This window comes from Palaemon carinicauda, chromosome 27 (genome assembly GCF_036898095.1).
Source record: "Palaemon carinicauda isolate YSFRI2023 chromosome 27, ASM3689809v2, whole genome shotgun sequence".
Taxonomy (NCBI): domain Eukaryota; kingdom Metazoa; phylum Arthropoda; class Malacostraca; order Decapoda; family Palaemonidae; genus Palaemon; species Palaemon carinicauda.
Window position 1 is genome coordinate 86510120 of NC_090751.1, and position 26321 is coordinate 86536440.

Sequence of the window (26321 nt, forward strand, 5' to 3'; positions counted from 1 at the left end):
CAGTACCTCTATGAACCATTCTCTCGCGGGCCAGAGCGGAGCCAACTAACGTCAGCCGTGTCCCTTTGCGAGAGGAGAACTTCTGAAGTACCCTGTTGACAATCTTGAACGGCGGGAATGCATACAGGTCGAGATGGGACCAATCCAGCAGAAAAGCATCCACGTGAACTGCTGCTGGGTCTGGAATCGGAGAAAAATACAACAGGAGTCTCTAGGTTATCGAGGTAGCGAACAGATCTATGGTTGGCTGACCCCACAGGGCCCAAAGTCTGCTGCAAACATTCTTGTGAAGGGTCCACTCTGTGGGGATGACCTGACCCTTCCGGCTGAGGCGATCTGCCATGACATTCATACCGCCCTGAATGAACCTCGTTACCAGCGTGAGCTTTTGATCTTTAGACCAGATGAGGAGGTCCCTTGCGATCTAGAACAACTTCCACGAAAGAGTCCCTCCCTGCTTGAAGATGTAAGCCAGGGCTGTGGTGTTGTCAGAGTCCACCTCCACCACCTTGTTAAGCTGGAGGGACTTGAAGTTTATCAAGGCCAGAAGAACCGCCAACAACTCCTTGCAATTGATGTGAAGTGTCCTTTGCTCCTGATTCCATGTTCCCGAGCATTCCTGTCCGTCCAAAGTCGCACCCCAGCCCGTGTCTGATGCGTCCGAGAGGAGACGGCGGTCGGGTTTCTGAACAGCCAAAGGTAGACTTCCTTGAGAAGAAAGCTGTTCTTACACCACGCGAGAGAAGACCTCCTCTCTTCGGAAACAGGAACTGAGACCGTCTCTAGCGTCATGTCCTTTATCCAGTGAGCAGCTAGATGATACTGAAGGGGGCGGAGGAGGAGTCTCCCTAACACGATGAACAGGGCCAGCGATGAAAGTGTCCCTGTTAGACTCATCCACTACCTGACTGAGCATCGGTTCCTTCTCAGCATGCTCTGGATGCATTCTAGGGCTTGGAAGATCCTTGGGGCCGACGGAAAAGCCCGAAAAGCTCGACTCTGAAGATCCATACCCAGGTAGACAATGGTCTGGGATGGGACGAGCTGGGACTCCTCAAAATTGACCAGGAGGCCCAGTTCCTTGGTCAGATCCATAGTCCATCTGAGAATCTCCAGACAGCGACGACTTGTGGGAGCTCTTAAAAGCCAGTCGTCTGACGGAGCCGGACACAAGATCATGGTACTGCTGCACAGTCTGTGAACTGTCAACCATGGGGAAGCGAGGAAGTACAGTGACAACCCGAAGCTGTCTAGACTGTCTGGGTCGTACAGACAACTCCTTATCGGGTTGCTGAGGTTGCCGCACTGCGTCACAACAAGTCACTTCTGCTGGTTGTTGAATGTCTTCCCAGTGACACACTGACTCCGTAAACAAAAAATCCTCTAACAAGGACTAAGCTTGGACTGCATGTCTTGCAACACAGCTCAAGGTCTATGGGAGCAGGTGTGGTAACAGACGGGGTTAGCGACTGAAGTGGAACCATTACCTTCCCTGGAAGCATGTTATGCTTAAATAAAAGTCCATAGGAGGCTACTAGAACCTGAGAGAAGAGCCCAATCATATATATCGTTAAAACATATTATTGTTAAAGGAAAAAAACTGAAAGATTTCCCAAATAAAAAGTTCCTTTATTAGAATTAAAACCATTAAGCTAAGAAAGAATGAACAAAACGCTAGAAACGGTTACTCTTACTGCAACGTGACACCGTGAAAATTCTCTCTCTATCGTAACGATAGAACGCAAGTTGAACGTTCTGAACGTCAACAACTGCAGAGACAAAACAAAACGTTAGTTCAACTTTGAAAACAGTACGAGACTATCAAAGAAATTCTTTCAAAAACATTAAAATAGCATAATATGTTAACAGGTAAAAACGAAATGACGGGCTCAATGTTAATTAACTTCGGTACAAGAAAAGACCGCCTACTATTAGGAAAGGTCGAATATAAACAAATATAAAAATTAATTTTAATAAGTTTATAATAAAAGGAAGTTAATCGAAGAGGCCTATAAAAGGCGGAGAGATATAAAATAAATCTATAACTTTTGTTAAGCAAAATTAAGAAAGAGAGTCTATACTCTCTTAGACACCAACACTTCCGTCTAAGGGAAGGGTCGGCCATTAAAAGTGAAAGAGAGTTCATACTCTCTTCGTCACCATAATTAATCAAATTAATTCCAAAAGCTAGCTAAGCTAATGATAAAACTTCCTGAATAGCGAAAGCTAAACTCTAGAGCAAATACATCACCAAATCGTGAGCAAAAAACTCCAGAATCAACAGCGTATCCATGTAGGTCTAGCCGGAGGCACGACAGAGGAAAAATTGAGGTGGAGTCAACAAGAAGTACTGCAGTACCTGGCCACAGGTGGCGCTTGTGAGTACACCCCCCTCTTGTATAGCGATCGCTGGCGTATCCCTTCCGTAGAATTTTGTCGGGCAACGGAGTTGACAGCTACATGATTATCGGGTAAGATTAATATTGAAATATATATATATATATATATATATATATATATATATATATATATATATATATATATATATATATAGGAGCCTTTGTATATCAGCAGTCAGTTATTCCACAAGTCTGGAGAATGGACACCATCTAACCTGAACTTCACCCCCTTAACCTAACCTACAAGCCTTGTCCTTAACTACTTAACTGAGGGCTAACGGGCCCCAGCGATCCCCCTTACACTACCGTATCCTTCCCCGAATACAGAAAATACTATAATTAAATTATACCTTTTCGTTATCTGAAGCATATTGATGAAATTAAGTCTGGATGTGAATTCTAATTCACAAATGTCAAAACTCTTCGTACGCCTACTTTAATAGTAGTAAAAAGCCTAAAGTTTAACCTTTGGAACCGCTCACTAATTATGCTTTCCGTAGGTTTTCTTATTTTTATTTTCAATTTAATGTTTGAATATATCTACATAAGGTAAAATATCTAAAATGATGTAATTATTAACTTACAAGCATTTCTATTAAATTAAAAAAGATTTAATCCTGTTATTATTATGCATTGTACAATACAGTAGGAGAAGCTACATTTAATCTATTTTTTTGATACTGTAAACATTTGGTTTTCTTCTATGAATGGATTCCTGCCATTTACCTGTGATGTATTTAGCCTAGCTTTCAATAACACGTGTTGCTTTTCCATTAATTCTTCTTTGCCGAATATTCCTTTTAGTTATTTTTCTTTCAATCACTAGCAGCTCTTTTCAGTTAAGAATAAATTCATTTTTCAACAGAAACTTCAACTGTATTTTCCTTTGATTTTCCTATTTCCTGTTTTTTTTTTTTAACAATAATTGAATTCCTTCTGGTATATCGTCTGATGATTACTTTGTGTCTATGTTGGGACGACAATGTAATGTATTTTTTGCTATTTGTACATTTTATTCTAAAAAATAACTTTGATAGCCATTATAGTTGATTTCTACACAACTAAGGATATAAGAAATCGAGGAATACAAGGGTTAAAAGAAGGAGGTATATATTATTTGAGTTTATTACTTATTTTCGTTGTTTTATATTGTAGCCTATATTCAAAATGTCCCAGTAAGATAATTGCCAAGTTCTTTTTTTAGGCCTTGTCTGAAATTATTTGTATGATTTGTCTTATCTTTTGAAGTCATTGGTAATATGTCATCATAGATTCTATATAATTTTCTTATTTCCATGCATTTTCGTAATTATTTAACTTTCCTAGCTCTGTATTAATTGTTAATGATTATTGCTCTAATGTTTTTTTCTCAAGTGTGTAAAGTACTTGAGAAAAAGCATTAGAGCAATAATGATTAACAATGGTAAAAAAATGGCCATGGTAAAAATGGCCATATGGGTAAGGTAGGTAAAAATGGCCATGGCCAAAACCAAAAGTCGATACAGACTACAAAAAATAGTATTAAAAATATTCAGAAAATATAAGATAGGCCTCATTTTGAAGAAAATGCTTGTGTTTTATATTTTAATTAAAATTATTACTTATTTTGTAAAAAGCAGTTTACTCATAGGCCTAAACTTTGTTTACTATGAAGACATCTTTCTTGCAAGCATATTATTTAATTTCTTTATTTGATTGTCCAAAAGTCGTGAAAGGATTAAGTAATCTTTAATAAATCACTTTCCAAATGGGGCAATTATTTTCTAGTAGCCTACCCATACATGGATGTATAATGACTTACATAATGTTATAGCACAACAGGATTTTCTTGTACTTTACGTTGAAGAACAATCTGCAATCGGTTTCCATTACATTTTACAAGGATTATTCGAAACCAGATTTTAGCATTCCTTGAAATCTATACAAACTCGTAGGCCTATGTTTTTTTTTTTTTTTTTTTTTTTGAGGGGGGAGTGTTAGGATGCATAAATACATATATTCATATATATATATATATATATATATATATATATATATATATATATATATATATATATATATATATATATATATATATATATATATATATATCCTTATTTCCTATCTCTCCTACTTCTCTCATGTTACCACCACAATTTCCCTATTTCTATACACCAATTTCGTAAACGTGTTGCCATATAATTTTCCTTTTGTTTAGGTCAAATTACATTTCGTCTTGGATATACTTATTCTGTTTTCTTATAAAACAATGCAATAATTAGTTAAAAATCTAAAATTTATCGAATTATATCGGGCTGCAGAGTTATTGCTTATTAAAAAAAAGAAAAAACCAATTTATGATGGAAGTAGACAGTAGTAGAAAAATCAAGAGGAAGAAGCAAAGTGCCTTGTTATTGCTAACGTGAGTTACTTTCCTAATAAATTTTTACATTTGATTAAAATCTGCATATATATCAGCGTAAATTTTAATATTCACGTAATATTCAACTCGTAGTCAAAGCCAGAAACCTGTGTAATCGTAAGTCATTGATTTATGGCCATTATACGAACCCCCTAAAGGTACCGGTAAGGTACCGTACCCTTCTTGGGGTTTGTGGTTTGAATTTCAGTTCTGGTATACCTTTGGTATAGATTATGAAGGAGCTTTTGTATATCACCGGCCAGTTCCTCACGCGTTAGTTAAAAATGGGGTTTCATTGTATATTATTACATCTCAATGTATCCTAGTATTCCAACTACTTTTTCTTATAGGAAAAATTACGCTCCCTTCGAAAATAACACTCTTTCCCGTGAAATGGTCATCAAAATCGGTTAAATCTCGTTATTTGCTATAGGAAATCATATATTTCTTGTGCGTAGTCACACGATGTAATAATATACAAAATTACCAAAAAGGGACATCAACTAACCTAAACTTTCCCCCCTAACCTAACCTACAAGCTGTGCCCTTACCTACTTGTCTAATGTGGGGGTGCGTCCTAACGTCCCCCTGCGACCCCCCTTACACTGCTGTATTCCAAGTTAGACATAATAATACATACAGGGGGCCATTATGCGTGCACTGTGTATAAATTGATATATTTAGTGAAAGTTTACACAGGGCTTTATGATAATCTATTCATAAAGATTTGATAGGTTTCTTTAGCTCATAAATTTACTTGGCCTACAGTAAAGGATCCTATCTGAGTAACCCACAATCCATCTTGATATAGTGAGGTGTATGTTTGATGACAGCCGGTGAAGAATACGGTAGTGTAAGGGGGTTATGAAGGGGTGGCATTAGCCCCTCTGTTAGGTAAGTAGGTAAGGACACAGCTTGTAGGTTAGGTTATGTGGGGAAGTTTAGGTTAGTTGGTGTTCTTGTGTAAAGGTTTTTACTAGAAAATGGATAGTTTTTGTAGTACAGCAGCCACGTCATACAAATGACTAGAAATTGGAAAGAAGCTTCCCATTTTCTATGCGCGTGGGAGGAACTTGCCGCTGTTTTAAAAAAGTTCCGTTATAGTTTATGCAAGATTTCTGCTAATCATCTGATGAAAAAAAGTAATGTATTTGTATTTTGTACCTCATAATCTTCACAAAGGAACCTACCTCATTGCACTGAGTCCTGCCTGATTTTTGGGCGTCGTATCTTGCCCCCGTTGGAATCATCAATTCCTCACCCCCAAGTTCTTAAACCTTTCTTGACCTACAGTGCTGTAATCATAGAGTGAAGTCCCCTGATGTATCTTATCCCAACCTAATTTAACCTAGGCTTCTGGTTCCTACCTGACTAGTAAGGACAGACCCCATCCCTAACTTCTATTCTATCTAAGTGATGTAAATCATAAAATGAATGATAGAAATGCATCTTAACCTGGGATTCCAAAGCTCTAAGTGACTATTTGCTTCATTTTGTCCAAGTACAATTAACTCTCAGGAATTTAAAAACTACAGCTTAAGGGATTACTCAACAATTAATCAGAGCTAATTCAAGATCTTGAATTTTATTACAGTATTATTGTTAATCCTCAAGTATGCATGTTGGCATGGCCTAGTGATCCCTAGTTGATCTTTGATTCGTGCCTTCCATTGTGTCATTGCCGCCGTCAGGAAATTCCTCGCCGACAAAGTCTGGCAAGGGGAAGAAATAACCTCGGCCTCCTCCCAGCCCAATACCTTCTACCTCAATCCTCTGCTGCTGAGCCCTTAGATGCTACTCAAACTCTGAAGGTGAAGAATAACAAACATTGCAAGGTTGACCAGACATCGCCATCCCTCCTTCCTCACATATTAATGACGGATGGTTCTCTACTTCTTTAAGCGGAATTTTCTTTTTTTCTTTTGGCATGCTTTATGCTTTTCCTTTGTTAGATAGTGAGACATCAAGGACAACTCAACACAGAGGATGAAAAAGACCCTTTGATAGAGATCTACGACATTAGACTCAGAGACACGCATGCACCACGTCCATGGGCGCAAGCACCTCCACTTGCACGATCCCCTGTTGATGATTCTCCATGAGCACAGTTATCTTTACATACATGTTTTCCAGGCCATAGCTTTGCATAAACAATCGTCACCTCATGCTCATCTCCTCCATGGGCACAAACGCCTCGTTTTAATGTTACATCCAAAAATGCCAAAACTTCACGCACTAGGTACCTATGTATAAAGTCTCCACGTGCAATGTGTATGTGTATAAGATATTCAAGCGATCAGTGTTTATGCACTGAGCTTCTACAAGCAGTGTCCATGGGCAGATCTTCTACAATCAGTGTCTCCACGTGTAGCTTTCTCGCTAGTGCTCGGGATTCATGTGTATGTTCCCCTTGAGCTAAAGTGCCGTGGGCTAGAAATTCACGAGCTAGATCTTAACACGGTAAGATCCTCAATCGTTAGAACTCAACAAGCTAGGTCACTGCACGATTGGTTTCCACATGCAAGGAATTCTAAGATTATCTTATATGTAGGAATGCACACCTCTCAGTCCAACTAAACTTGACTAATATCTTTTCTCTATTTGCTTTTAGTGAAATTGTTTGATTTTGACAATGGAGAATCCACTTAAAGGCATGCAGTCCTGTTCTAGCTTTCCTGGCAGTAAGTGTGGAACATTTATGAGCAGGATTTCAGTGGATCCTCATTCATTTTGTCCTGTAGAGGCCATGACTATAAGGAGTCATCTCCTTGCAAGGTTATTAAATCGTGGCCATCACCATAGTAGCTTTAAGTTCAGCAAGAGGAGGAAAAAAAAGGCTGAGTGAGATGCAATACTAATTCGAGGTCCTCCTCAAAGTTGAAAAGGTCTGCTAAACCTACCTACCTTCCTCTGGTACTCAGGCTTTTGAACTCTCTCCTTCACCCTTCTCTGGTTGGGTGAGAGAGACGGACAGCGCACCCTGAATTAACCTCAGTGTAAGCTTCCCTTAGAGAAGCAGATAATTCCCAGCTGGTTTGGAGTAAGCTTGACAGTTTTCTAGATAATGACCTGGTGAGAGATGCCCTAAGGACATTGTGGATGTCCTTTGGGTTGGAGGGCATCCTATCAGTGTAGTGGCTTATGTTAGCTCTAGCAACTGCTAAACCTAAAAATTCTTCACCTGCCAACCTTTCTCCTGCAGCGCCCGCATAGGAGAAGACTTGATGTCAGATCCTCACCTACATTTACCTGGCCAGCAGTTCATGGAGCACTCTTGAGGAGTAAGAATGGGAGGCCCCTTTACCCTCTTTCTCCACCTAGTCTGATGCCTTCAACCTAGTCTTCTACGAAAGATAGTAATTCAAGCTTCACTGAGGCCGAGAGGAGCAGAAACCCGCAGTACTCCCTAAAGGGATCTGCTTACCCAACGAAGGTTTCCTCACTTTCCTCCCCAGAAGATTGTCTTTCTGGAGTTTCTGGGTCCAGAACAAGTTATTCTTTACGTTTGTGCATCCTTGCTGGTGCACTGTCACCTCTTAGCCTCCACTCTTGCTGGCACACTGTCACCCCTGACCCTGCACCCTTGCTGGTGCACTGTCACATCTTAACCTGCACCCTCGCTGGCGCACTGTCACATCTTAACCTGCACCCTCGCTGGCGCACTGTCACCTCTTAACCTGCACCCTCGCTTGTGCACTGTCACCTCTTAACCTGCACCCTCGCTGGTGCACTGTCACCTCTTAACCTGCACCCTTGCTGGCGCACTGTCACATCTTAACCTGCACCCTCGCTGGTGCACTGTCACCTCTTAACCTGCACCCTCGCTGGTGCACTGTCACCTCTTAACCTGCACCTTCGCTGGCGCACTGTCACCTCTTAACCAGCACCCTCGCTGGCGCACTGTCACCTCTTAACCTGCACCCTCGCTGGTGCACTATCACCTCTTAACCTGCACCCTCGCTGGCGCACTATCACCTCTTAACCTGCATCCTTGCTGGCGCACTGTCACTTCTTAGCGTGCTCAAGTCTGTTAAAGTCATGCCTGACTTTCTTCCTATGAAAGCATGCTCTCCTACAGGAACCTTGCATTGTGCTATTGTGTGCCAACATTTTGATGCTCATGCATCAAAACAATTGCTCTTGCTATTGGACACTTATGCTACTATAGCGCATATCAGATCTAGTAAATTAACGCAGTGAGAAAGATATTAAAATACTGTATGTATAAATAATCTTTTTAGTACTTTGAATCTTTTAATGATTTGATTAGAATAAGGATTATTTCTATAACTATGCTTCAATATTCTTTAATGAGGAGATTACATTCTGTTTTATTTTACTGTAATACATTACTGTAATGTAATTCTGGTTTATCTTCTTTCTTTGTTGTAGAATATCCTAAGATATTGAGAGCAATCATCTGGAATTTCCATAGGAAATGCTGTGGCAATGTTCACAAGAAAATTAGTTAGAACCCCACCAGATCGCCCCCTAGCACATTCTTATGTTTGTGATCCTACACATTTCTTTGGAATCATATGCGCTCACCCTCCTGTACATGCCTCCACGTGCGCATACTTACTTTCCTCCCTAAGCTCTCATGGATTCTATGGATTTTCTCCTGTTAACGCTCAGGCGTACTCATTGGCTCGTGTCCATCCACTCGTTGATTAATGCTTGTGAATTCTTGCCTGTAAGAGGCTACTATCTCTTCTCTGCTAGCACTCAAGTGTGTTCAGCTGTTAGCGATCATGCACAATATGAGAATATTACTGTACAGACCTTTAAGTGGGGGTGCTCTTTAGCTTTTGAGCCTGCATCAGAGATTGAACAAGATTTCCATTGGGAAGGCATGCTTGTAGAAGACAATATGTCTATTCTGATGCGCAAGATTGAGCTCTCAAATCTCATCCTTATAGAGAAACAAAAGCAATTGTACTGTACATGCATGCTCTTTGGTAGGAACTTTTTCAATATTAATCTTACCCGATGATCATGTAGCTGTCAACTCCGTTGCCCGACAGAAATCTACGGACGGGATACGCCAGCGATCGCTATACAGGAGGGGGGTGTACTCACCAGCGCCATCTGTGGTCAGGTACTCCAGTACTTCTTGTCAACACCACCTCAATTTTTCCTCTGTCGTGCCGCCGGCAAGACCTACATGGATACGCTGTTGATTTTGGAGTCTTTGTTCACGGTTTTGGTGAAGTATTTGCTCTAAAATTTAGCCTTCGCTGTACAGGAAGCTTTTCCCTTAGCTTAGATAGCTTTTGGAATTAAATTGATTTATTGGTTAACGATCTTTGCTTACTTTGGAATCCCCCCTTGACTGTTCTCTAAATTCAAGATGTCCGACCACTCTCAAGCTCCTAAAATTAGGCGATGTAGTGTTAGGACTTGTAATAGGCGTCTTCCGAAGGCCTCTGTTGATCCTCACACCGTTTGTTCCGACTGTAGGGGAAAATCCTGTCAGTTGGAAGATCGATGTGGGGAATGTGCTGGGCTTTCGGAATTCGAATTTAATGAATTCCTCAAATATACAACTAGGTTAGAGAGGGAGAGAGTTAGGAGGAGTTCTTCTCGCTCTTTGGTTTATTCCTCCCCCCATGCCCCTCAACCTTTTCCTTCCCCTGTGGTGGTGACCCCCGAACCTGCTACGAGTGCTCAGCCTGATATGACGGATATGTTGCGTGCCATTCAGGCTCTTGGTGATAAGGTGGAGTCGTTAGTTAGTGACCACAATCTTCTCTTGGCAGATGTCAAGGAACTTAAAGTGAAAAGTGCAGTGGGAAGTGTTAGTGCCAGTGCTGTGCCTAGTGTCAGTGTCAGTGTTGCGCATGAGGATACTTCTGTGCGTGCCAGTCGTCCTCCCAGTCCGGGACCTCTTGCAAGCTCCCAAGCCCAGGGGAGAAGCAACGTCGAAGGGCAAAAGGGTTCGGCAGGCCTTGATCGGCACACAGTTGTATCCTCAGTGGTTGCGGGCGTATCTGATAGAGATCGTCACTTCCACTCCCAGACGAATGAGCCCTTAAATTCCTCGTCTGCGGAAGAGGTTTCCAGGAGGAAACGGTGGACCCAGGTCTCACGACCTCTTAAACGTAAGGTCCCTTCTGAGCGAGTCCAACGGCCCAGGTGTAGCCACTGGGCCAGTTCGGACTCGCCGCAGTCATCTGATGACTGCACACCTCCTAAGAGAGGTAGAGTGGTGCCTCAACAGGCCTCTGCTCCTACTTCTGTGGACCCCAAGTGGTCTATGCTGCAGACTATGCAGTCTCAGCTTGCGGCTTTGATGCAGGAGTATCAGGCAGAGAAGGTTAACACCCCTCCTCCTGCGAGCGCTCCTCCACCTCTGCGCAGTCCTCCCTGCCAGACGCATGTTCTTGAGGCTCCTCCTGCTTCCATGCGTGAGCTGCCGCATCGGGAGTTGCCAGGTTCCAGCACTATGCAGCAACCTCCTCTACCCATGAGGCAGGAGCCTCATGCTATGCGGCAACCTCCTCAACCCTTGAGGCAGGAACCTCATGCTATGCGGCAACCTCCTCTACCCATGAGGCAGCAGCCTCATGCCATGCGGCAACCTCCTCAACCCTTGAGGCAGGAGCCTCACTCTGCGCAGCAACCTCCTCAACCCTTGAGGCAGGCGCAACCCTTGAGGCAGGAGCCTCATGCTATGAGGCATCCTCCTCAACGCATGCAGCACGAGCCTCTTACCATGCAGCAGCCGCATTCTTCGCAGCATGAGCCTCATCCCATGCAGCATGAGCCGCATACCATGCAGCATGAGCCTCATGCCTTCCAGCATTCGCTTCTGGCCACCTCGCTTGCTCCTCAGACCACCGCAGAACCTCCCTCACTCCAGCCATCTGACTTTGTCATTGCCAGCCCTCAGTCTATTCAGCAGAGGCATGATGATGGATCCGCAAGTTCGCATGCACCCGTTCTGCAGGATTCAGCCATTCAGCCTGCCGCTCTACCTTTGCCTCTCGCTACTCAACTTTCAGGCGATGAGGTTTCTGAGGATGAAGCTGCTCATCTGGATGATCCTACATCTGATGTGGAAGGACACAAGTCGTCGCCGCCTTCCTTAGACTTTCGCAAGGTCCTGGCTCTGTTCAGAGAGTTGTACCCTGAACACTTCGTGTCTGCAACCCCTCGTTCTCCTCCCTCCGAGTTTTCTCTAGGCATGCAGCCTTCTACGTCTGCCTACACCAAGCTTGTCCTCGCCAGATCATCAAGGAGAGCTTTGAGGGTTTTAGGGGATTGGTTGCAGTCCAAGCAGCAACTGGGAAGGACCTCTTTTGTGTTTCCTCCTCCTAAGCTGGCTTCTAAGTCGGGCGTCTGGTATGCCACGGGAGAGGAACCTGGCTTGGGGGTTCCTGCCTCTGCCCAGGCCGACTTCTCAAGTTTGGTTGACTCTCCCCGCAGGTCGGCTATGAGACGCTCGAAGGTCTGCTGGTCCTTTTCTGATATGGACCACTTGATGAAGGGAGTCTTTCGCGCCTTCGAAATTTTTAACTTCCTCGATTGGTGCCTGGGGGCCTTAAGCAGGAAGACTGCCCCTTCTGACAAAGACTCGGCCATGCTGATCATGTCCAGTATGGACAGAGCAATTCGCGATGGTTCTGGCGAACTTGCTTCTATTTTTGTCTCAGGAGTCCTCAAGAAAAGGGAACATCTATGCTCCTACTTATCGACTGGTATCACCCCTTGCCAGAGGTCAGAGTTGCTGTTTGCTCCTCTCTCCAAGTTCCTGTTTCCGGAGGAGTTAATCAAGGGGATGGCTGCGGCTCTTATCCAGAAAGATACGCATGACCTCATGGCTTCTTCAGCACGTAAGGCTAAAACCTTACCTTCCGTGCCGAGATCTTACCGCACCCCTGTGGCTGATACACCTGCTACCAGATTCATTCCGCCCTTTCGTGGAAGAGCCTCCAGTAGAGGAAGTACCCGTGCAGACAGTCACCGGGGCAAGTCCAAGAAAGGTGCCAAGTCCACGAAAAGCAAGCTTTGACTTCCTTCCTCTCCAGACAGCTGTAGGAGCCAGACTCAAGACCTTCTGGCAAGCCTGGGAGAGCAGAGGTACAGACGCTCAGTCTGTCAAGTGGCTAAGGGAGGGTTACAGAATTCCGTTCTGCCGCAATCCCCCTCTGACCACATCTCCCATCAACCTCTCTCCCAACTACAAGGAGAAGGACAAGAGGCTAGCGTTACAACAAGAGGTGTCGCTCCTGCTACAGAAGGAGGCAGTGGTGATAGTTCGGGACCATCAATCCCCGTGCTTTTACAACCGTCTCTTCCTGGTGGCCAAGAAGACAGGAGGTTGGAGACCGGTGCTGGACGTCAGTGCGCTCAATGCTTATGTCACCAAGCAGACGTTCACAATGGAGACGACGAATGGAGGACTGGATGGTCTCGTTAGATCTGAAAGACGCCTACTTTCACGTTCCCATCCATCCAGACTCCCAACCTTTTCTGAGATTCGTCTTTGGAGAGGTTGTGTACCAGTTCCAAGCCCTGTGCTTTGGCCTGAGCACGGCACCTCTTGTGTTTACGCGACTGATGAGGAATATTGCGAAATTCCTTCACTTGGCAGACATCAGAGCCATCCTTTATTTAGACGACTGGCTTTTAAGAGCTCCCACAAGTCGTCGCTGTCTGGAGAGTCTCAGATGGACTTTGGATTTGACCAAGGAACTGGGCCTCTTGGTCAATTTAGAGAAGTCCCAGCTCGTTCCTTCCCAGACCATCGTTTACCTGGGTATGGAGATTCAGAGTCGAGCTTTTCGGGCTTTTCCGTCGGCCCCAAGAATCAACCAAGCCCTGGAGTGCATCCTGAGCATGCTGAGGAGGAACCGATGCTCGGTGAGGCAGTGGATGAGTCTAACAGGGACTCTTTCATCGCTAGCCCTGTTCATCGAGTTAGGGAGACTCCACCTCCGCCCCCTTCAGTACCATCTGGCAGCTCACTGGAACAAGGATATGACGCTCGAGGCGGTCTCTATTCCTGTTTCCAAAGAGATGAGGGCTACTCTAACGTGGTGGAAGAACAGCATTCTTCTCAAGGAGGGTCTCTCGTTAGCTGTTCAGACCCCCGACCATCATCTCTACTCGGACGCATCAGACTCGGGCTGGGGCGCGACATTGGACGGATAGGAATGCTCGGGGACATGGAACCAGGAACAGGAAACGCTTCATATCAATTGCAAGGAGTTGTTGGCGGTTCATCTGGCCTTAATGAACTTCAAGTCCCTCCAGCTAAACAATGTGGTGGAGGTGAACTCCGACAACACCACAGCCTTGGCGTACATCTCCAAGCAGGGAGGGACTCATTCGAGGAAGCTGTTCGAGATCGCAAGGGACCTCCTCATTTGATCAAAAAGTCGAAAGCTCACGCTGGTAACGAGGTTCATTCAGGGCGATATGAATGTTACGGCAGATCGCCTCAGCCGGAAGGGTCAAGTCATCCCCACAGAGTGGACCCTTCACAAGAACGTTTGCAACAGACTTTGGGCCCTGTGGGGTCAGCCAACTATAGATCTGTTCGCTACCTCGATGACCAAGAGGCTCCCATTGTACTGTTCCCCGATTCCAGACCCGGCAGCAGTTCACGTGGATGCCTTTCTGCTGGACTGGTCCCACCTCGACCTGTATGCATTCCCTCCGTTCAAGATCATCAACAGGGTTCTTCAGAAGTTCGTCTCTCACAAAGGGACACGGCTGACGTTGGTTGCTCCCCTTTGGCCTGCAAGAGAATGGTTCACAGAGGTACTGCAATGGCTGGTCGATGTTCCCAGGACTCTTCCTCTAAGAGTGGACCTTCTGCGTCAACCTCACGTAAAGAAGGTACACCCAAACCTCCACGCTCTTCGTCTGACTGCCTTCAGACTATCGAAAGACTCTCAAGAGCTAGAGGCTTTTCGAAGGAGGCAGCCAGAGCGATTGCCAGAGCAAGGAGGATATCCACTCGCAGAGTCTATCAATCTAAGTGGGAAGTCTTCCGAAGCTGGTGCAGAGCCAATGCAGTTTCCTCTACCAGTACCACTGTAACCCAAGTTGCTGACTTCCTGTTGCATCTAAGGAATGTTAGATCTCTATCAGCTCCTACGATCAAGGGGTACAGAAGTATGTTGGCAGCGGTTTTCCGCCACAGAGGCTTGGATCTTTCTACCAACAAAGATCTGCAGGACATCCTTAGGTCTTTTGAGACCTCTAAAGAACGTCGGTTGTCCACTCCAGGCTGGAATCTAGACGTGGTCCTAAGGTTCCTTATGTCATCTAGATTTGAACCTCTCCAGTCAGCCTCTTTCAAGGACCTCACTCTAAAAACTCTTTTCCTCGTTTGCCTGGCAACAGCCAAAAGAGTAAGTGAGATTCACGCCTTCAGCAGGAACATAGGTTTCACATCTGAAACGGCTACATGTTCCTTGCAGCTCGGTTTTTTGGCTAAAAACGAGCTTCCTTCACGTCCTTGGCCTAAATCGTTCGAAATACCTAGCCTTTCCAACATGGTGGGTAACGAACGGGAGAGAGTACTTTGCCCTGTCAGAGCTCTTAAGTACTATCTTAAAAGGTCAAAACCCTTGCGAGGACAATCAGAGGCCTTATGGTGTGCTATTAAGAAACCTTCACTGCCTATGTCTAAGAACGCAGTTTCTTACTACCTAAGGCTTCTGATTAGAGAAGCTCATTCTCATATGAAGGAAGAAGACCTTGCTTTGCTGAAGGTAAGGACACATGAAGTGAGAGCTGTGGCTACTTCAGTGGCCTTCAAACAGAACCATTCTCTGCAGAGTGTTATGGATGCAACCTATTGGAGGAGCAAGTCAGTGTTTGCATCATTCTATCTCAAAGATGTCCAGTCTCTTTACGAGAACTGCTACACCCTGTGACCATTCGTAGCAGCGAGTGCAGTAGTAGGTGAGGGCTCAGCCACTACATTCCCATAATCCCATAACCTTTTTAACCTTTCTCTTGAATGCTTTTATTGTTGTTTTGGCTAGTACGGTCGGCTAAGAAGCCTTCCGCATCCTAGTTGATTTGGCGGGTGGTCAATTCTTTCTTGAGAAGCGCCTAGGTTAGAGGTTGTGATGAGGTCCTTTAGTATGGGTTGCAGCCCTTTATACTTCAGCTCCTAAGAGTCGTTCAGCATCCTAAGAGGACCGCTGCGCTCAGTAAGGAAGACGTACTTATTAAAGGCAGAGTAATGGTTCAAGTCGACTTCCTTACCAGGTACTTATCGATTTTATTTGTTATTTTGAATAACTAATAAAAATGAAATACGGGATACTTAGCTTCTTGATTAACATGTATACTGGTTTTCACCCACCTCCCTGGGTGTGAATCAGCTACATGATCATCGGGTAAGATTAATATTGAAAAATGTTATTTTCATTAGTAAAATAAATTTTTGAATATACTTACCCGATGATCATGATTTAATTGACCCACCCTTCCTCCCCATAGAGAACCAGTGGACCGAGGAAAAAATTGAGGTGGTGTTGACAAGAAGTACTGGAGTACCTGACCACAGATGGCGCTGGTGAGTACACCCCCCTCCTGTATAGCGATCGCTGGCGTATCCCGTCCGTAGATTTCTGTCGGGCAACGGAGTTGACAGCTACATGATCATCGGGTAAGTATATTCAAAAATTTATTTTACTAATGAAAATAACATTTTTCAACAGAAGTGGGAAGTAGCGTGCATTCACGCATCCTAAGTATGGTGCATGCATGCTTATACTGTACTAATAAGCATGGACAATCTTTGGTTAATGAACCATTGGCAAAGTCTTATCCTCCTGGTAGAAGACATATCCTAGACTAGCTAAGTGCACAATCGCCTGCAGAATCTCCCTCAGCAGTTAGATCTTTCTCTTGTAGATGCATACATTCACCTCTTTGAGTGGTCAGGCCCCAGACCAATTGGGGTTCTCCTAGGGTTAAGTCCTCCACTGGATGCACACTGTCAGGAGGGCATCCACACTTTTTGCCTTCTAGGAAGAAGACATTCGAGAACTCTGGGTTTTTCGTGCAAGCACATCCATTCTATCTGTATGAACATCTGTACTAGACACGATAAGAGAGGTAGAACACCAGAGGCTACATTGTTGGGAGTGGCTCTATAGTCTGGTTTTTTAATGCTTTACCTACGGGTTTCCCCTCTTGCAGGGATGATTTTCTGTAACAGGTAGCCCTTCCCAGAACAGTTGGCAACTGTACTGCAGCACACATGTCCTACCATGAAAGTGCAGTCACCTCTCAGAACATGCTCAGCTGAGAGTGGGCAAGGGCTAGACCTCACATGCCTCAGTAGTAGTAGTCATAACCCTTCCGAGGAGCTTTCACAGATAGGAAAGTGCACTCATACCCTTTGGGTAGATCACATAGTGCAGACTTTAGAGCGTACTCATTGTCAAGAACACACATACCTCATGGCCCATGAGACATAAGGGAAGACCCCATAATGTTGGGACAACGAAATGGACTTGACTGTAAAGTTCTCGCACAGACAGTCTCCATCGAGTAAACGCTCTCTTCTTCTTGGGAAGTCTCCGGTACACTCTACAGCCAAGAAGCATAGGAAACTCAGATAACAGAATAGGAGGGAGCAATCTCCTTGGACGAGGGCCCTATCTGAAAGGAGAATCCAAGACACTTGAGACTCCCCTTAACCTTGTCATAGGGACACTCTCCTCAAAGAGACTAACCAGACTAAGGTCAGTTCAGTCCAGACGTGATACCGACATAACCGCTTAAGTGTTCGTAGAACTTCACTTTACTTGTGATTAGGACAGTGGATGGCTTGATTGGAAGGGGTGAGTAGGGAAGGAGAAGGTGTTAATGTTGTTTGAAAGGAGAGTCCCCCTCTTTAAACATGTGGGTAACTACTCTCCTGGAGTTCTTTTTTTTTTTTTTGTCATTTCTGGGACTAACTGTGATTCACTTGAGGGTCTTTTTACTAGAAATATTTCAACAGAGGTTTGTTGTCTGCCTCATTCTTAAGAGGGTTCTGAAATGATTTGATGAATAATCGTTACTGCTTATCTGGGTGATATTTTCCCCAATATATTTCTCAGAAATTGCTGTGTCTGAATTGGCAGCCTAACCATGCCTTACAACTATATGAATGCCATTTCTCTGTTTAAATTCATCAAACTAGCTTTGGCTAGCCCTAAAATTTTCACTAGATTCTGCGTCATCGTGCTTTTCCTGGGGTGTTTTTGATAATGGCGAAATGTATTTGATTTGCCTTTTCACATTAATTTCTCCAAATTGATAGCTATTTTTCAATATTAATCTTACCCGATGATCATGTAGCTGTCAACTCTGTTGCCCGACAGAAATCTACGGTCGGGATACGCCAGCGATCGCTATACAGGTGGGGGTGTACACAACAGCGCCATCTGTGGTCAGGTACTCCAGTACTTCTTGTCAACACCACCTCAAATTTTTCCTCTGTCGTGCCACCGGCTAGACCTACTTGGATACGCTGTTGATTCTGGAGTTATTGTTCACGATTTGGTGATGTATTTGCTCTAGAGTTTAGCCTTCGCTATTCAGGAAGCTTTATCATTAGCTTAGCAAGTTTTTGGAATTAATTTGATTTAATTTTGGTGACGAAGAGAGTATGAACTCTCTTTCACTTTTAAATGGCCGACCCTTCCCTTAGACGGAAGTGTTGGTGTCGAAGAGAGTATAGACTCTCTTTCTTAATTTTGCTTAACAAAGTTATAGATTTATTTTATATCTCTCCGCCTTTTATAGGCCTCTTCGATTAACTTCCTTTTATTATAACTTATTAAAATTGATTTCTATGTTTGTTTATATGCGACCTTTCCTAATAGTAGGCGGTCTTTTCTTGGAACCGAAGTTAATTAACATTGACCCCGTCATATTGTTTTTACCTGTTAAGATTTTATGCTATTTTAATGTTTTTGAAAGAATTTCTTGGATAGTCTCGTACTGTTTTCAAAGTTGAACTAACGTTTTGTTTTGTCTCCGCAGTTGTTGACGTTCAGAACGTTCAACTTGCGCTCTATCGTTACGATAGAGAGAGAGTATTCACGGTTTCACGTTGCAGTAAGAGTAAACCGAATCTAGCGTTTTGTTCATTCTTTCTTAGCTTAAATAGTTTTAATTCTAATAAAGGAACTTTTTATTTGGGAAATCTTTCAGTTTTTTTCCTTTAACAATAATATGTTTTAACGATATATATAATTGGGCTCATCTCTCAGGTTCTAAGTCAAGAGAGAGAGAGAGAGAGATAGAGACGGAGGGAGAGAGAGGAGGATAAACGTTTCGTTCAAGCGGGTAACGTTGTTATCGTTTTTGCTCTTCTCCCTAGTCTCTTTAGGGGAAGAAGGTAAACGTTTCTAGAGTTTTATTCTTGTTCCCAGGCTTTATGCGGTGAGAGATTTTAAACGTAGTTTATTTGATCTAGTGTTTAGTCTCTTTTCCAGCCACTGAATTATTTATCTTTCATTATGTTTTTCTGTTACATTGTAATACTGTTTTCGCAATTACTAACTTTTAATGAAGGATAGAATTGCGTGTTTCAGGTACAAACCACTTAAAGTTTCGAGTTCAGTTAAATAAGTGCAAACAGAAAATCAAAAGTGATAAAGTGATAAGCGCAAAGTGTTACAGTGTTGCGTTCGAGGGTTCGTCTGTTCGTGCCAGTTGTTCGCCTAGTCTGGGACCTCTTACAAGCTCCCAAGCCCAGGGGAGAAGTAACGTCGAAGGACTTATGGGTTCATCAGGCCTTGATCGACGAACAGACGTTTCCCTCCGTGGTTTCGGGTGTACCCACTCACGTAGCCGACGTGATCACCCCACCCACACAAAGACGAGAGAGCCCATTTATTCCTCGTCTGCGGAAGAGGTTTCTCGCAGAAACCATGGACCAAATCTTGCAGCTTTTAAGTGCAAGTCGGTCCCTTCCGCGCAAGTCCAACTCCTAGGTGTAGCCACTGCCACTGGGTCAGTTCGGACTTGCTGCAGTACGACAACTGCACACCTCCCAGAGAGGCAAGGTGGTACCGCAACAGGCAGTAACTCCGTCTGTTGCCGCACCAGCTGTTTTAGACCCTCAGTCTCAACGGACAGTAGCTCCGTTTGTTGTTGTCTTTCATAGACCCTAGTGGTCCATGCTGCAGACTATACAGTCTCAGCTTGCTCCTTCATACAGGAGTATCATGCTGGAAGGTTGACAATGTAGCCAACCTACAACCCGCCGAGGTTGTGCGCTCAGCAGATACTGCGGCTGCCTGCTCCCACCCTCCACCTGTGAGAGCTCCACCTCCGATGCGCAGTCCACCCTGCCAGACGCATGTTCTTGCTGCGCCTCCTGCTTTCATGCGTGAGTTGCCGCATCGGGAGTTGCCGGGTTCCAGCACTATGAGGCAACCTCCTCAACCCATGAGGCAGGAGCCTCATGCTATGCGGCAACCTCCTCTACCCATGAGGCAGGAGCCTCATGCTATGAGGAGCCTCATGCTATGCGGCATCCTCCTCAACCCATGAGGCAGGAGCCTCATGCTATGCGGCAACCTCCTCTACCCATGAGGCAGGAGCCTCATGCTATGCGGCATCCTCCTCAACCCATGAGGCAGGAGCCTCATGCTATGCGGCATCCTCCTCAACCCATGAGGCAGGAGCCTCATGCTATGAGGAGCCTCATGCTATGCGGCATCCTCCTCAACCCATGAGGCAGGAGCCTCATGCTATGAGGAGCCTCATGCTATGCGGCATCCTCCTCAACCCATGAGGCAGGAGCCTCATGCTATGCGGCAACCTCCTCTACCCATGAGGCAGGAGCCTCATGCTATGCGGCATCCTCCTCAACCCATGAGGCAGGAGCCTCATGCTATGCGGCATCCTCCTCAACCCATGAGGCAGGAGCCTCATGCTATGAGGAGCCTCATGCTATGCGGCATCCTCCTCAAACCATGAGGCAGGAGCCTCATGCTATGCGGCAACCTCCTCAACCCATGAGGCAGGAGCCTCATACTATGCGGCATCCTCCTCAACCCATGCGGCATGAGCCTCATCCCTTGCAGCATGAGCCTCATCCCATGCAGCATGAGCCTCATACCATGCAGCATGAGCCTCATCCCATGCAGCATGAGCCTCATCCCATGCAGCATAAGCCGCATGCCATGCAACATGCTCTGCATACCTTACAGCATGCTCTACATACAGCATGCTCTGCATACCTTACAGCATGTGCATACCTTACAGCATGCTCTGCATACCTTACCGCATGCTCCTCAGTCACACATCTTTGGTTGTTACCAACTCACAAGACTGTCAAGCAGTTTCATAACGTTGCCTTCTGGTCTGCTGCTTTTGCACTAGTGAAACCCTCACTGAGAGAACTTAGCTTTTCTCGGATATGGTTCCTGTAGATGAGAAAGTGCTATTCTCCCTCCTTCTGATATTCCCTTGAGGACTCTGTCATTTGGAGAGGAGCCTTAAGCTGCTTAGCCTCCTATGGACTTTTATTTAAGCATAACATGCTTCCAGGGAGGGTAATGGTTCCGCTTCAGTCGCTAACCCCGTCTGTTGCCACACCTGCTCCCATAGACCTTGAGCTTTGTTGCAAGACATGCAGTCCAAGCTTAGTCCTTGTTAGAGGATTTTTTGTTTACGGAGTCAGTGTGTCACTGGGAAGACGTTCAACAACCAGCAGAAGTGACTTGTTGTGACGCAGTGCGGCAACCTCAGCAACCCGATAAGGAGTTGTCTGTACTACCCAGACAGTCTAGACAGTTTCGGGTTGTCGCTGTACTTCCTCGCTTCCCCATGGTTGACAGTTCACAGACTGTGCAGCAGTACCATGATCTTGTGTCCGGCTCCGTCAGACGACTGGCTTTTAAGAGCTCCCACAAGTCGTCGCTGTCTGGAGATTCTCAGATGGACTATGGATCTGACCAAGGAACTGGGCCTCCTGGTCAATTTAGAGGAGTCCCAGCTCGTCCCATCCCAGACCATTGTCTACCTGGGTATGGAGCTTCAGAGTCGAGCTTTTCGGGCTTTTCCGTCGGCCCCAAGGATCTACCAAGCCTTAGAATGCATCCAGAGCATGCTGAGAAGGAACCGATGCTCAGTCAGGTAGTGGATGAGTCTAACAGGGACACTTTCATCGCTGGCCCTGTTCATCGAGTTAGGGAGACTCCACCTCCGCCCCCTTCAGTATCATCTAGCTGCTCACTGGATAAAGGACATGACGCTAGAGACGGTCTCAGTTCCTGTTTCCGAAGAGAGGAGGTCTACTCTAACGTGGTGAAAGAACAGCTTTCTTCTCAAGGAAGTCTACCTTTGGCTGTTCAGAAACCCGACCGCCGTCTCTTCTCGGACGCATCAGACACGGGCTGGGGTGCGACTTTGGACGGACAGGAATGCTCGGGAACATGGAATCAGGAGCAAAGGACACTTCACATCAATTGCAAGGAGCTGTTGGCGGTTCATCTGGCCTTGATAAACTTCAAGTCCCTCCAGCTTAACAAGGTGGTGGAGGTGGACTCTGACAACACCACAGCCTTGGCTTACATCTCCAAGCAGGGAGGGACTCATTCGTGGAAGTTGTTCTAGATCGCAAGGGACCTCCTCATCTGGTCAAAAGATCGAAAGCTCACGCTGGTAACGAGGTTCATTCAGGGCGATATGAATGTCATGGCAGATCGCCTCAGCCGGAAGGGTCAGGTCATCCCCACAGAGTGGACCCTTCACAAGAATGTTTGCAGCAGACTTTGGGCCCTGTGGGGTCAGCCAACCATAGATCTGTTCGCTACCTCGATAACCTAGAGGCTCCCGTTGTATTGTTCTCCGATTCCAGACCCAGCAGCAGTTCACGTGGATGCTTTTCTGCTGGATTGGTCCCATCTCGACCTGTATGCATTCCCGCCGTTCAAGATTGTCAACAGGGTACTTCAGAAGTTCGCCTCTCGCAAAGGGACACGGCTGACGTTGGTTGGCTCCGCTCTGGCCCGCCAGAGAATGGTTCATAGAGGTACTGCAATGGCTGGTCGACATTCCCAGGACTCTTCCTCTAGGAGTGGACCTTCTTCGTCAACCTCACGTAAAGAAGGTACACCCAAACCTCCACGCTCTTCGTCTGACTGCCTTCAGACTTTCGAAAGACTCTCAAGAGCTAGGGGCTTTTCGAAGGAGGCAGCCAGAGCGATTGCCAGAGCAAGGAGGACATCCACTCTCAGAGTCTATCAGTCTAAAGGGGAAGTCTTCCGAAGCTGGTACAAGGCCAATGCAGTTTCCTCAACCAGTACCACTGTAACCCAGATTGCTGACTTCCTGTTACATCTAAGGAACGTAAGATCCCTTTCAGCTCCTACGATCAAGGGTTACAGAAGTATGTTGGCAGCGGTTTTCCGCCACAGAGGCTTGGATCTTTCCACCAACAAAGATCTACAGGACCTCCTTAGGTCTTTTGAGACCTCAAAGGAACGTCGGTTGTCCACTCCAGGCTGGAATCTAGACGTGGTCCTAAGGTTCCTTATGTCATCAAGATTTGAACCTCTCCAATCAGCCTCTTTTAAGGACCTCACATTTAAAACTCTTTTTCTCGTGTGCTTGACAACAGCTAAAAGAGTAAGTGAGATCCACGCCTTCAGCAGGAACATAGTTTTCACATCTGAAACGGCTACATGTTCCTTGCAGCTCGGTTTTTTGCTAAAACGAGCTTCCTTCACGTCCTTGGCCTAAGTCCTTCGAGATCCCAAGCCTGTCCAACTTGGTGGGGAACGAACTGGAGAGAGTACTTTGCCCAGTTAGAGCTCTTAGGTACTATCTAAAAAGGTCATAACCTTTACGAGGACAATCAGAAGCCTTATGGTGTGCTATCAAGAAGCCTTCTCTTCCAAGGTCTAAGAACTCAGTTTCTTACTAAATCAGGCTTCTGATTAGGGAAGCACATTCTCATTTGAAGGAAGAAGACCTTGCTTTGCTGAAGGTAAGGACACATGAAGTGAGAGCTGTGGCTACTTCAGTGGCCTTCAAACAGAACCGTTCTCTGCAGAGTGTTATGGATGCAACCTATTGGAGAAGCAAGTCAGTGTTCGCATCATTCTATCTCAAAGATGTCCAGTCTCTTTACGAGAACTGCTACACCCTGGGACCATTCGTAGCAACGAATGCAGTAGTAGGCGGGGGCTCAGCCACTACATTCCCATAATCCCATAACCTTTTTAACCTTTCTCTTGAATACTTTTTATGGGTTGTACGGTCGGCTAAGAAGCCTTCCACATCCTTGTTGATTTGGCGGGTGGTCAATTCTTTCTTGAGAAGCGCCGAGGTTAAAGGTTGTGATGAGGTCCTTTAGTATGGGTTGCAGCCCTTTATACTTCAGCACCTAAGAGTCGTTCAGCATCCTAAGAGGACCGCTACGCTCAGTAAGGAAGACGTACTTAATAAAGGCAGAGTAATGGTTCAAGTCGTCTTCCTTACCAGGTACTTATTTATTTTATGTTATTTTTGAATAACTAATAAAATGAAATACGGGATACTTAGCTTCTTTGTTAACATGTATGCTGGTCTCCACCCACCACCCTGGGTGTGAATCAGCTACATGATCATCGGGTAAGATTAATATTGAAAAATGTTATTTTCATTAGTAAAATAAATTTTTGAATATACTTACCCGATAATCATGATTTAATTGACCCACCCTTCCTCCCCATAGAGAACCAGTGGACCGAGGAAAAAATTGAGGTGGTGTTGACAAGAAGTACTGGAGTACCTGACCACAGATGGCGCTGTTGTGTACACCCCCACCTGTATAGCGATCGCTGGCGTATCCCGACCGTAGATTTCTGTCGGGCAACAGAGTTGACAGCTACATGATCATCGGGTAAGTATATTCAAAAATTTATTTTACTAATGAAAATAACATTTTTTCAACTTCCTCAATGGTCTTACTTCTTTGTTTAGATCGATAGAACACTCATTTTTTCTATATTTGCTTCATTGGTGAATATTATTCAAAATTGAGTGTTGATTCCGGAACATCACTGTTTGGAAATTGATCCTGCGGACACCTCTTTTGGGCTTTCCAATTATCTCCTTCCTTAGTTCTGTATTGGTACATGAAACCTTCCTTTTTGTTTTATCATGGTTACTACAATATTAATCTTTCTAGGAGCCATTTTGAAAATTATAGGTAAACAAAAATAAATCAAATTTAGAAAAAAAGTTAACAGTACAATATTTTGCCAATCGGAACTGAACAAGAGCTATACATAAACTGGGCCTTTCGCTTTGGTTAAATGTTTCAGGTCATATATGTTTTTTGTTCCGTAACTGAAATACAAACCACGCTATTTAATATGGGTAATTACTTTTGGCGTAGCTGAAATGACGAGCCATTAGAATTTTAACGAGGGTTTACTACCCCACCGCTAGTTAGCGAGGGGTAGGGAGAGTAGCTAGCTTGCTAACCCCCCCCCCCCCCCCTCACACACACACCTCTGTTGAGCTCTCTTTGCTCTCGGCTCGAGTGCTAGACGGACGTGTCCGCTGTCACCCTTGCCTTCCCTGACAGCCATCACTAATCTTTTGTTTGCTTTTTTTTTGACAGTGTTTGTGAAGTTGGCCTCTGTGATGCGTAAGTGTCCCGGTTTACCTGACCGCCCTTGTGGTACCTATATGTCGGTGGTCGAAACAGACCCACATACCTTGTGTCCTTACTGTATGGGCCAACGGTGTGATAAGAGTAACGTATGTTATGAGTGTAGGGAGTGGTCTACCTCCCAGTGGGAGAGGTTTTGCCGGCACCAGAGGAAGTCCAGGCGGGATATTTCTCCTTCGAAGATTTCTTTGAAAGGAGAAAATCCCAAGGGCTCTTCTTCCGTGCCCCAAACCTCCTTCAAAGCTCCCACTCGATCGGTTTCTTCCGAGAAGCTGTCGAGTGGTAGCGTAGGCCGCAGTTCTGTTGACCGATCTCGTGGTTTGGGAGAGGGAGTTGCCTCCCATAGCGAGGCAGCTCCTCCTCCTCCCCCGGGGGAGGATTTAAATTTAAATGTTAATGTAACTAATAATGATTTGTTGCAGCTTTGGGCTTCCTTGGGGCTTGAGGGATCGCCCTCCAAGGAAGCCTTGTTTGACATGATCAAGTTGGGAGCAGCTGTCAAACAATCGCCGACTTTAGCAGAGGTTGATCCTCTGTCTATAGTTGACGTTGTTGTGGCAGAGGCTTCTGATGAGTTGCATCAAATCTCTGCTCCTGATGTTGCTGATATAGCTGAAGGCTTAGTTCCCCCCCTCCGAACATCCTTCGAGGGAGGAACTAAGTCCGACCCGTCTCTCCTGCCGGTGATTCTCCCCCTCGGGGGAGTTCACTAACAGAGACTCCTCTTTGGAGGACTGCTGGTCAGCCTGCTGACCCCACAGCCCCCAGAGGGCGTATAAGGCGTACAGGCCGCCTTCCTCTTCGCCGTAGAGGACTTCCTTCACCTCACAAGGGTGTTAGGAGGCGCCTCTTCGGTTCGTCATCACCGCAGTCCGCC

The 26321-nt window shown here is 45.2% G+C and overlaps 1 protein-coding gene across 1 annotated transcript in view; it reads left to right on the top strand.

The window, feature by feature from the left end:
• Positions 1-4706: 4706 nt before the first annotated feature.
• Positions 4707-26321, top strand: part of LOC137620788 (deubiquitinase OTUD6B-like) — a 177538-nt gene continuing 155923 nt past the window's right edge. Inside the window, exon 1 of the mRNA XM_068351218.1 lies at positions 4707-4800. The gene's annotated coding sequence lies outside the window, so the exon portion shown is untranslated. The remainder of the gene's footprint in view (positions 4801-26321) is intronic.